Consider the following 12,024-nt stretch of genomic DNA (forward strand, 5'->3'; position numbering starts at 1 on the left):
GCGCCCTTGCGGGTGGGATGCTGGCGGGCGGGCGGGCGCCCAGGTCTCCCGCAGGCCGCCGACCCCTCCGCCGCAGCCCCGCGCCCGCAGCGTGAGGGGCGTGGCCAGGCCACGGCTGCCCCTTGCCTCCCGCTCCCTTCCGGGAGCCCCGCGGTCGGTCGGGACTTCCCCGGGCCCGCACCGCGTCCGCGTCCGCACAAAGGCTGTGGGGATGCAGGTGGGGCTGGTGCTTCTGGGCTTCTTCTGTAACGAAGGGCTGGAGCTGGACCGGCCGGTTGCTTCCAGTGGCTGGGGCCGCCCATCCCTCAGAGTCACCCTGCCAAGAGCCAAGGCGAACGTACCTGCCTGTGCAAGGAAGTGCCCAGGGGCACCGAGCCCTCGGCCAGGTGAGTGGAAGGGCCGACGGGTGGTGGCTGGCGTAAGGTTCTGGCTGGCTCTGTCCCCCCCCCCCCCCGCCAGCCCTTCAGGTCCTCTTGCTGCCCCCCCTGGGCTCCTGGGCCGCCGTAGACCCCCCTTCCTCTCTCCTCTGGGTCCCTTCTGGCTCGCTCTGTTTCTATGTATCTATGGTCACTCTCGGCCATCCTTCCATCAGTAAGCATAGATGTTTTTCCTTTTATTCAAGTAGGCTTTGTGCTATTTATAGTAGTTTTACTGCTTAAAACTTTATAGTAGTGTTTCTGCTTTACTAAGCTTTTATTTCCCTCTGAGTGTAAGTTGTTTTGAGTGCTGAAAGTCCTTCCTCGCAGTTTGGGTTCCCACCATCCGCATTTCCTTGCAGTGGGTTCCCCTTGAAACGTTTCCTTATTCTTGTCTACGTTGCTTTTCTCCTTCACAGTAGGTGGGGAGAGCATGGTCTGTCCTGGGGACATCCCAGCGGCTGGAAGGGGCTGCAGGGGGCATGTTCGGGTGAGCTAAAGTGTGTCACAAGCCGAGCCTTGTGAGAGCGCTGAGGTAACACTGGGAGCGTGTCCGGAGCAACTGGGAGAATGGGGCTGATGGTTCTGGGTGTGGACTGAACGCATGTCTAAGCCACCCAGGAAGGCCTCGGCAGTTATAGGCGGCCTGTAAATACATGAATATATATGTGTGTGTGTGTGTGTGTCTGCCTGCCTGCCTGCCTGCCTGCCTGCTCACTTTGCTTTCCACCAGCTAGGAGTTCTCTTGGGATGCTATGCTGGCACTGGTGTCTGCTCACATTTGGTTTGCTGCTATTCTTTTGTAAACCACTTTGGAAAGCGCTTCAGATGAGAAGTGCAATATAAATGTCATCACTCCATCAGTGCTGGAGGGCAACAGAGAAACGGCGAAGCTACTTGACCGCAGCCGTGCCGTTCTCCTCCCGCACAGCGGGCTGTGGCCAGGCCCAACTGCCGGTCAGAGGGTGCAGGCGCACAGGTCAGGCCGAGGAGCCAGTGCGTGGGCCACTCCAAATGGGCAGGCCTTCAGGGCTCGGTGCGGTCAGCCTAGAGCCCGGTGCGTGGCCTCTGCCGCCGGTCACGTTGGGCGGTGCTTGGGAAGCCCCCAGAGGCAGGCCAGCGTTGCCCCCATTTTGGGGGCTGTGGCGGGAGGAGGCAGTCAACTGCTGGCCAGCCTTCCTAACACCGGGACCAGGAAAGGGTCTGTGCCACATGCGGGGCAATCAGCCGGTGGACGCCGTCACCATGAGCTGGAATAAGTTTCTCGAGCACAAGTAATTCCAAGCTAACTGTATCTCCCTTTTTGATTGCATTACTAACTTGACAGAAGAGGAGAATTCTGTGAGTACACTGTATTTATTTAAAAGATGGTTAGCTTGCCTTTTGGGGTACACTGCCCTCACAAGGTGGCTTATAAGACTTCAAAATCACACAATAGAACATTTTTTAAAAGCCCTTCAACGGCTGAAGATGTTTTCACAAGCATAGCACAATTCAGCGAAATGCAGGCTGGAACATTTGTCATTTTCCAGGCCAGCAGTGAGGAAGCCATGCTGCTCTCTCCGGGGAGATGTCCCCAAGGCCCTCTCCTGGTCCCAGAAACTGCTTGCCACACAGCTCTTGCTGGCAGGCCAGAAAAGTGGGGCTTCCAGCACTGACCTTCCCACTGGCCAGGCCACATGGCCGAGCGGGACTTCCACCCTGGTCAGCAGAATGCCATCTTGCCCAGATTAAGCTCTTTATCCATCCTTGACTCTGTTCAGGGTTAGGGTTAGGCACTGGCTCAGGCACACTGTTCAAATCCCACATGACCTGTTCAAATCCTTCAGGTGCACAGTGGGTTGCTTGGCCAGCAGCCAGGCCACTGTGGCTTATTCCCAGGGTGGGCTGGCAAGATGTGGGAATATGCTCACACCAGATGCCCCACCTGGCCTTCTCTGAGCCCAGCAGGGCTCCTACCACATCCTGAAGGCTTATGCAGCTCCAGCACAGTAAGCTTTCAATTTTAAGTCTTTAATATGGCTTTAATTTTGACAAGCCATACCTTGGAAACCATACGTTAAGCTATAGAGTGTCATCTTGTTTAACTATCAATAAAATGAATAAAATGATGCTAAAGTGTATCAGAACCTCAGGCTTTCTCTAAAGATCCAGCATGGAATTCCCTTCCTGCCCCCTGCCCCTGGGCGCGGCTGCCGCTGCTGGCGAAGCGCCAGTGCCACTGCCCCCGCCTGCGCCCAGCCCGCTTGTGGCAGAACCGGACGGGCTGGGCAGGAGACCTGCCGGGGAGGAGGAGGGGGCATTCATGGGTGAGGAGGGAAGGGTGGACCCGGCAGACAGGGGTGGGCCCACTCACGGCCAGTTAGGCCAGCATGCCTAAGGGTGCCATCAGAGGCAGCTCCTGTTCGGTACCCGTTAGGTGAAGCGTTCGTGAGCTGTTGCGGCAGGTCTCTTTCTTGTGTGCATGTGTGTGCACAAGAGGGGAATAGTATTAGGGCTGAAGTTGGAGGTCATTATGGGAGGTTGGAGGTCATTATTGGCATAGTGGCTAACTGTTGAATGTTGGATGTTGCCAGTGGTACACAGAAGTTATGGTTGGTACAGAGAATAGTAGATTTTATTTATTTACTTGTTTATTTAAACAACTTACATGCCGCCCCATTGCATGAGCCTTGGGGCGGCTTACAGTCGTTAAAAGATTGAGGCCAAAGGTAGATTGTATGGGTTTAACTGGCTTGATAACTCCCTCCCCCCCCCCTTTCCCTTCCCTTTTTGTGTTTGTGTGTGTATTCCAGTGCTTAGTTTGTGCTGTTAGGTGCCAAGCTATGGAAGAAGGCAGAGTAATTGTGGGCAGTGGGACACGTGGTGATGAGTGGCCGTCAGAGGAGAGGAGGGGACAGATGCCTCCAGCCTGGCAAGATGTGGTACCCATGTAAGCCTGCCCTCAAGCCCGGTTGTTCAATGGCAGGTTGGTACATAACCAGATCTCACTTAGCCATGACCTTCTTGCGGATGAGGGTGCTGACCTGGGTTGGCAAGGCGGATGGCGTCCTCTCCCAATTTTGCCCCCCCCCCCCCCGGTACTCAATCCAGCACCAACATCACCTTGAGGACTGGGGAGGGGGAATGGCTATGGTTCATAGGAGCTCAGTCTCCCTCACTAGGCTTCCTGTCCACCTGAGTCCAGATCTTGAGTGTCTGTGTCTTGCATTGAACAACTGAGACAGAGTTGGGATTCTGCTGACATACCACACACCATGTTGCCCCAAAGTCTCAGACCCCACCCCTTCCATGCCAGGATATCCCATCTGGTGCAGTTCAGGACTCCATGATGGCCATGACAGCCATGGGACTGTCTCAACAAGTCACCAGCCTAACACATGAAAAGGCACATACTCTGAACCTGGCCTTCTAGACTGGGCAGGAAGAGGTCTTTCTGTAACCCCCATGTCATGGTCAGTTCACTTCCTTTTGAGGTTTGAACATTCAGCCCATTTCCCCCTCTGCAGGGGTGGGGGACCTGTTAGGTCACTCTGCCCCTGGAGACTGATGGATCTTGGTGGATTCCTGAGATCTCTGGGGGAGTGGCATGTTTGACATAGTTGATACTCCTCTTGAAGCCCAGCTTACCCTGTGGAATATGGAGACAAGCTGGGCAGTTAACTTGATCTCTCCTGAGCATCCTCTCTCTCCTTGCACAGCCCGTACAGCCCTCTGGAACATGGTGGAACTGAGGGTGAGGAAGCAGTTGGGAGACAACTGAGGCCCGAGTGGCAGAGAACTTGGGGCAAATCCAGCTGAACGTGACTTAGAGCTCATTGCTGAGCCTACCCTCCGGCTGTCTTGGGGCCTTTCCGTGCTGGTCCTAAAAGAGGACATGTTGAACTGTTAAAAATGACCACAGTTACACCACTCCTAAAAAAAATCAAAACAGGACACAGGTGATGTGAACAAGTGTAGACCAAAAGCCAACATCCCTGAAAGAAGAGCTGTCATCAATGACCTGGACCAGGGGGTGACCAGTCTGCTGATTAAATTCGCAGAGGATACGAAAATGGCAACAACTGAGGAGCAGGTACCCCAGATCCAGAAGGATCTGAAAAGATTATGGAAGTGGGCAGGAGACCACAGGATGGCGTTCAATGTGGATAAGTGCAAGGTCTTGCACTTGGGGCATAGGAATGGGTGTCATAAGTACAGGTTAGGGGACAAGAGGCTGGAGAGCAGCACTTGTAGAAGGGATCTCGGGGTGCTGGTCAACTGCAGGCAGAACATGAGTCAGCCGTGTGATGTGGTGGCCACGAGAGCGAACACCACGCTTGGTTGCATAGCCAGAAGAATGGCTTCTAGATCGAGAGAGGTATTACTACCACTCTACACGACTCTGGTGCACCCGCAACTGGAGCACTGTGTTCAGTCCTGGGCCTCTCACGGTGCTGCTGCCCGTGAGGACGCTTTCTGCCATGCACTCAAGGCGGCTTCTAAGGGTCACGTCAAGAAAATCGCCACATGGTAAAAAGGCTCCTCAGTAGCACAGACCCGCTCCGTAACCAAGCCGCAGCTGAGATTGCTAAGCAACCCCACTTGGGGAGATTTCAGAAGCCGCGGCTGCTGCCTTTCCGCCCATGTGGCAGGACTGAGGCTTCCTCTCTCTCTCTCTCTCTCTCTCTCAGCATCTGGGGCCTTTCCAGCTGCTGGGGGCCATGCCTCGAGAGGCCCCGCTCGCTCTCAGGCTGCAGGACACAAAGGAGATCTTCAGAGACCTCCGACAGGCGGGTCTGCGGAGCAGGCAAGTGGGCTGGGAGGAGGAGAGCCGGTTTGTGTACAGGGGGACACGGGGCTGCTTCGGGTGTTTTCAGTTAGAATGGGAGATTTTGGTCACTTTTCAATTTGATAAGTGAATGTAAAAAGACTTCACACTTTGGAAATTTGTATGTGAATCAGTCTTTCGGATTTCTCCCAACAAAAATGCATGTATCATTAATGTGAAAACTGATGTGAAAACAGAAAGAAACAAGTGGAAGACTGGAAAGCCCAGCATGGCCCCCACCTGCGAAAAACAGCACGGGCTGGTCCTCGCCTCGGCGCCTGGCTGTGGCTGCCCCCCGGCCTCGCCTCTTGCCCCTTCCATGTGCCACTGCAGCACCTTCTCCCGCTTGTTCTTCTGCTCCCTTCGGGTGGCCCAGTGACCAGGCCGTCCGTGTGTCTCTTCCCTTCATAGTATCTTGTGAAACATTCAAATCCCTGCAATTTATATAAAAGGCACCCTTATATCTAAAATGATCAAATCGCAGGCCACTTAATATCGACCATAAAGTCATACTGCACAACTAGTTCAAATGGAGTTTGGTGAAAAGTTCATTAATGCGATATCAAGCATCTATCAAAAGCAGTCTGCTAGGATTATAATCAATGGAGAATTTACAAATATAGATATACAGAAGGGTACAAGACAAGGTTGCCCGCTATCACCACTGTTGTTTATATTGATCCTAGAAGAGTTAAACAGAAATATCAGGGACAATATGGACATTAAAGGTACTAGAATTAGAGAGGAAAGCTATAAATTGCAAGCATTCACAGATGACCTAGTTCTCATAACTGAGGAACCCTTAGTAACAATGCCTAAACTCCTACAAAGGATTGAAGAGTATGGCGAATTACTGGGATGAAAATAAACAGAGAAAAGATGAAATTGTTTGTGAAAAATCTCACACAGGAGCAGAGAAAAACTCTGGTGGAACAAGTAGACTTTCAGATTTGTTAAAAAGGTTAAATATTTGGGAATTTATCTTACAGCTAAGCGTACCACTCTGAAAGAAGACAATTATGATAAACTATTTAAGGAAATTAAGAGTGATTTGGAAAAATGGGCTAATTTGCAATTATCCTTGCTGGGAAGAGTAGCACTAGCTAAAATGAATATCTTACCAAAGCTTTTGTTTCTATTCCAAATGATTCCCATAAAAATTGATAGAAAATTTTTTGATGATTTAAATTTTCAAATCTCGAGCTTTATATGGAGAAAGAAGAAACCAAGGATTGAACTAAAAATACTTCAGGAGGCTAAAGAGAATGGGGGCTTTGGTCTCCCCGACTGGATGCTGTATTATCAAGCTTCTGTTTTAACGTGGCTAAAAGAATGGATAACCTTAAGAAATAAGAGAATCTTGTATCTCGAAGGGCATGATTTGCAAATGGGTTGGCATGCTTATATGTGACGTGAAAAGGCTAAGGTACATGGTTCTTTTTTAAGTCATTATATTAGGAAATCGGTGTGGGAAAAGTTAAAGACAAAATTGTATAATAAATTACCAAGATGGCTTTCACCTATAGAAGCTCTTGTATATCCAAATGCATTGAACTTTGAAGCGATCGTAAGATAAGACAATATTTTGGATAATGATGGAGGATTGAAATTGAATCAAGAAATACAAGAACAAGGATCTAGTATTTCTTGGTGGCATAAGGTGCAGATACAATCGAGATTTGCTAAAGACTATAGAATGTGGGGCTTTTATAAAGATTTAACAGCATTTGATCAGGTGATACTTAAATCAGATGAGAAAATGATTAAAAGGCTATATAATTTCTTACTAGATAGGAGAATGGAAGATTAACAGGTTAAGGAAACTATAATAACAGGGGCACAAAACTTTGGATATAATATCGAATTAGAAAAATGGCAAAAGCTGTGAGAGAGAAATATTAAGGTCACATTAGTAACTTCATATAAAGAAAACTTGTATAAAATGTTTTATAGATGGTATTTATTGCCAAATAGACTAGCCAAGATGTTTCCAAATATGTCAAATGGATGTTGGAAATGTAACATAAATTGGGTACCTTCTCCTCATATGTGGTGGACTTGCGATAAAGCGAAAAAATACTGGATTAAAATGCATAAATGACTTGAGAAAACGTTACAAAAATCCTTAGCTTTTAAACCTGAAGTTTTCTTATTAGGCATTATACTTGTTGATATTAGTAAACAAGAAATGTACTTGATTTTACATGTAATTACTGCAGCGAGGATTGCATTCGCCCAACACTGGAAAAGTGAAGAACCACCCACTGATGAACTGATCCTAAAAAAGATCTTGGACTGTGCAGAAATGGACAGATTGACTTTGCCATTGAAGGAGAAAGAAGATACTGATTTCTATCAAACCTGGGACTCTTTTTATTATTGGCTAGAGAAATGGGACTTCATATAGATTCAAATAAGTTTTTTTAAGTTATCATAAAAAGAAAAAAATCTGATCCCAAAGAAGGGCAATGCCAAAGAATGCTCAAACTACCGCACCATTGCACTCATTTCACATGCTAGCAAAGTTATGCTCAAAATCCTACAAGCCAGGCTCCAGCAGTATGTGGACCGAGAACTACCAGAAGTACAGGCAGGATTTCGAAGAGGGAGAGGAACTGGAGATCAAATTGCCAACATACACTGGATCACGGAGAAAGCTAGGGAGTTCCAGAAAAACATCTACTTCTGCTTCATTGACTATGCTAAAGCCTTTGATTGTGTGGATCACAACAAATTGTGGCAAGTTCTTAAAGAGATGGGAGTACCAGACCATCTTATTTGTCTCTTGAGAAACCTATATGTGGGTCAAGAAGCAACACTGAAAACTGGACACGGAACCACTGATTGGTTCAAAATTGAGAAAGGAGTTCGGCAAGGCTGTATACTGTCACCCTGCCTATTTAACTTATATGCAGAGCACATCATGAGAGAGGCGGGCCTAGATGAATCACCAGTTGGAATTAAGATTGCTGGGAGAAATATCAACAGCCTCAGATATGCAGATGATACCACTCTCATGGCAGAAAGTGAAGAGGAACTAAAGAGCCTCTTGATGCGGGTGAAGGAGAAGAGCGAAAAGTTGCCTTGAAACTCAACATTAAGAAAACTAAGATCCTGGCATCCGGTCCTCTCACTTCCTGGCAAATGGATGGGGAAGAAATGGAGGTAGTGACAGATTTTATTTTCCTGGGCTCCAAGATCACCGCAGACGTGGACTGCAGCCAAGAAATTAAAAGACGCTTGCTCCTGGGCAGGAAAGCTATGGCAAATCTAGACAGCATACTAAAAAGCAGAGACATCACCCTGCCAACAAAAGTGCGTATAGTCAAGGCTATGGTTTTCCCAGTTGCAATGTATGGCTGTGAAAGTTGGACCGTAAGGAAGGCTGAGCACCGAAGAATAGAGGCCTTTGAATTGTGGTGCTGGAGGACACTCCTGCGAGTCCCTTGGACCGCAAGGCGATCAAACTGGTCAGTCCTAGAGGAGATCGACCCTGACTGCTCTTTAGAAGGCCAGATCCTGAAGATGAAGCTCAAATACTTTGGCCACCTAATGAGAAGGAAGGACTCCCTGGAGAAGAGCCTAATGCTGGGAACAATAGATGGCAAAAGAAGGAGGGGACGGCAGAGGATGAGGTGGCTGGATGGAGTCACTGAAGCAGTCGGCGTGAGCTTGAGTGGACTCTGGGGATGGTGGAGGACAGGGAGGCCTGGAGGAATGTTGTCCATGGGGTCGTGATGGGTCGGACACAACTTTGCGACTAACAACAACAAAAAGAAAAAATGTGGGGGCTGACCCTGCAGGTCTAATGTTTCTGATGATTGATGTTGTTTTTAGGGTTTTTTTTTTTGGTATTAGGGTTATTTAGAATAAAACTTATTAAAAAAAGAAAGAAAGAAAGAAAGAAAGAAAGAAAGAAAGAAAGAAAGAAAGAGGTATTACTGCCACTCTATTCAACTCTGGTGCACCTGCAGCTGGAGTATTGTGTTCCGTTCTGTTCCCTCATTACAAGAGGGATATAGTAAGTTTGGAATCAATGCACCAATAAGCCACAATGCCGGTTTGCAGGGAAAGCCGTATGAGGCAAGACTGAGGGAGCTGGGTCTTTTCAGCCCTGAGAAGAGGAGGCTCAGAGGGGACCTGCTAGTGACATAGATGTATGTGAGGGGGTGCCTTGAGGAGGTGGAGGAGACTTGTTTTTCCCCTGTGCAGGAGGGCAGGACAGGCTTCAACGGAGCAAAGCTGGACTCAACGCCCTCCTCCCGTCAGGCACGCCTGCCCTGCCTTTGCTGTCCCGCATCTTCCCAGAGGCGATGACCCCCCCTTGGCCATCTCCACTCCCCCAGGGCTCCACAGTGCCCAGCCGGTCCCCAGGCCCTCCAGCAGGTGCACAGAAACCCCTCGGCACTGTGTCCCCCGCCAGCGGCATGCATTCGCTGCTCTGGCACCTCGTCCTCTTTGACAGAACATCACTGCTTGCCATGACCTTGTTACCCGTCCCCTGGAACTGCCTTTGCAAGGCTGTTAGTTGATGAAATGCAGCTGGCCAAGCCCAGTGGTGTTGGGGGAATCAATTAAACATGCCACAGCGCTGCTTTGTCTTGCGATGGTGCGTGCGTGCGCTGAAGCAGGCGGCCATGAGCGGAGGCGCCCCTCCTCTTGCTTCTGCAGATGGACGGTCTCTCCAAAGGCAGTGCTTGCAGCATCTCTTCGTGGGTGAGCTGGCCTGACCTGCCGGGTGCCTTTCACTTCCGTTCAGGGCTGCGTCGTGAATCACGCCTGGTCTTGGGCTTCTCTTCTGAGGTGGTGCAGAGCAGCGGCAGATGGAGGCCAGGCTGCGAGAAATGCGGCACGCTTTTCCATTCATCTTAGTGACATATCATTTCCCTTTCGAGGAAGTTTCAGCAGGAGGGTGATGATAATTAAATTATGACGGGTTGCAGAAATATTAATGATCCTTACCTATGGGTGTGTAAACAAAACCTCCGATAAAATATATTGGGGAAAATGGTACAAGGGCTTTGCACATATACCTGCTGACACGTACACACATATCCCAGGACTTTCTTGATAGTTCGTGTCTCTATTATCATTTAAAGGAAAAGAAATTAGAGCTTTGAAAACATCTCTTTATTTGAAAATGGCAGTGAAGCTGGGTTCGGGCCAAGTAATTAGGCACCAAACTTGAAATGAAATGTCTCTCTTGAAATGAGAATTTAAATGAATTAGCAGTATCTATCTCTGGGCTTTGAATGAGCTGCTTAATTTTAAAAAAGCTAGGTATAATCCTGGTTTGGCATGTACGGCTTAATTATAGGCAGCACTGACAACAAACAGAAAGGCTGCCCGAGTGCGGGTCCTGGCCTGCTGAACAGCAGGGCTGCGTTAATTATTTTACAAGTATTGGAATGGCTCTCTAATTAATTTTCTGTGTTTGACCCAATTATAGGTCTGAGGAAATGAGGTTAGTTGGCTTGATCCTTTTCATCGAATTATACAATTTCAAGTTAAACTGCTTAGCTGGTAAGGTTGTGTGAGGATTTATTGCTGTTGACATGTTCTAACAGCCTTAACTCAATACCAGCACATCTAAGCCTACTGGAGAACTTTCGCCTTCTTAGCCGGAAGGGGGAGCAAAGTATTTGCAGAAAAGAAATGGTGCCAGCAGTGACCTTGGAAATGGGCAACAAACATTTGGATTGTATTTCTTTATTTGAATATTCATTCTGCCATTTTCGGCAAATGCAAATGAATATACTTTTGCTTAAGCAGCCATTAAGAACTACACCCATTTATCCCTTCCACAAAATGGGTTTAACTTTGCAGGAGACTTGAGCTTCAGCTTTTTTGGACAGCTGGGGAAAATGAATTATGACAGAGCCATCATGTGGATGTCTATCCACCCGAACTGTTTGCATGGGACGCAGCTGCGCAAGGGGCCACGCCTGAGTCTCTGTGAAATTCAACGGTACAATAGCAGGAAGGAGCAAGGCAGGTGCTCCCTGCCAGGCGTGAGGCAGCCCCACGTTTGCAGCCCATTTCCTTCACGCAGAACAACTGCTGCCCACCTTCCTCTTGTCCGCATCCTGACTCAAGGGAGATCCACCGGAGAGGCTCTCTAGGCTGCGCTCACCTGTTGGCGGCGTCCCTTCTCTGCGGCCCTGAGCTGCGGCCCGGGCTGCCCAGGGACGCCCTTTCCAGGGAGGCTGAGCGTTTTGGTTTTTTTTTTTTTTAATTGCTTTTTGTTTTTTTGCTCTGTCTGCCTGTCTGTCTGTCTGTCTGTCTGTCTGTCTTTGTTTTTTAGTGCTGTGCTGTGATTTGTTTTTCCTCCAATTTAAATTTAAATTTTATTTTATCCTTGTGTGTGTGTGCGCGTGTGGGTTTCTGCCTGGGAGAAGTGGGTGAGTGAGGGGAACTGCAGGACAGACAAGGCGGGGGACCAAGGAAGGGTCTCTGAGGGGTTCCCAATGGCAGGCCAGGAGACGGCCTTGGCGGGAGGCACGGGTGTTGCTGCCGCTGCAACAGCTGCAACATGTTCGCCCTTCTCCCCCGGGAGAGGCAGGGCTACACTTGCCCTCGTGCAAGCGGGTGGTCCTGCTAAAGGAGGAGCTGAGGGGCCTGAGGGCCGAGAGAGCTCTCCAGGCCCCCCGGGAGCAGCCCCCCTCCGGGCAAAGGGTTGGGGGGGGACACGGGAGGAGCAGCCGGGGAGCCATGGAGGCATGGCACCGATTGGAGCTGGGAAGCAGGTCCTTTCCGCTTGGGGAGGCTGGGGCTGATGAGGCCTCGGGGGACCAGCAG

The 12,024-nt window shown here is 49.3% G+C and overlaps 1 long non-coding RNA gene across 1 annotated transcript; it reads left to right on the plus strand.

The window, feature by feature from the left end:
- The first annotated feature begins 210 nt into the window (after positions 1 to 210).
- Positions 211 to 5,241, plus strand: LOC123017857. Its single transcript, XR_006413673.1, has 4 exons — positions 211 to 386; positions 3,212 to 3,384; positions 4,118 to 4,491; positions 5,090 to 5,241. It is a non-coding gene; the product is annotated as an uncharacterized LOC123017857 (long non-coding RNA).
- The last annotated feature ends 6,783 nt before the right edge of the window (positions 5,242 to 12,024 follow it).

This window comes from Varanus komodoensis, unplaced genomic scaffold (assembly GCF_004798865.1).
Source record: "Varanus komodoensis strain SLA01 unplaced genomic scaffold, ASM479886v1 scaffold103, whole genome shotgun sequence".
NCBI lineage: Eukaryota > Metazoa > Chordata > Lepidosauria > Squamata > Varanidae > Varanus > Varanus komodoensis.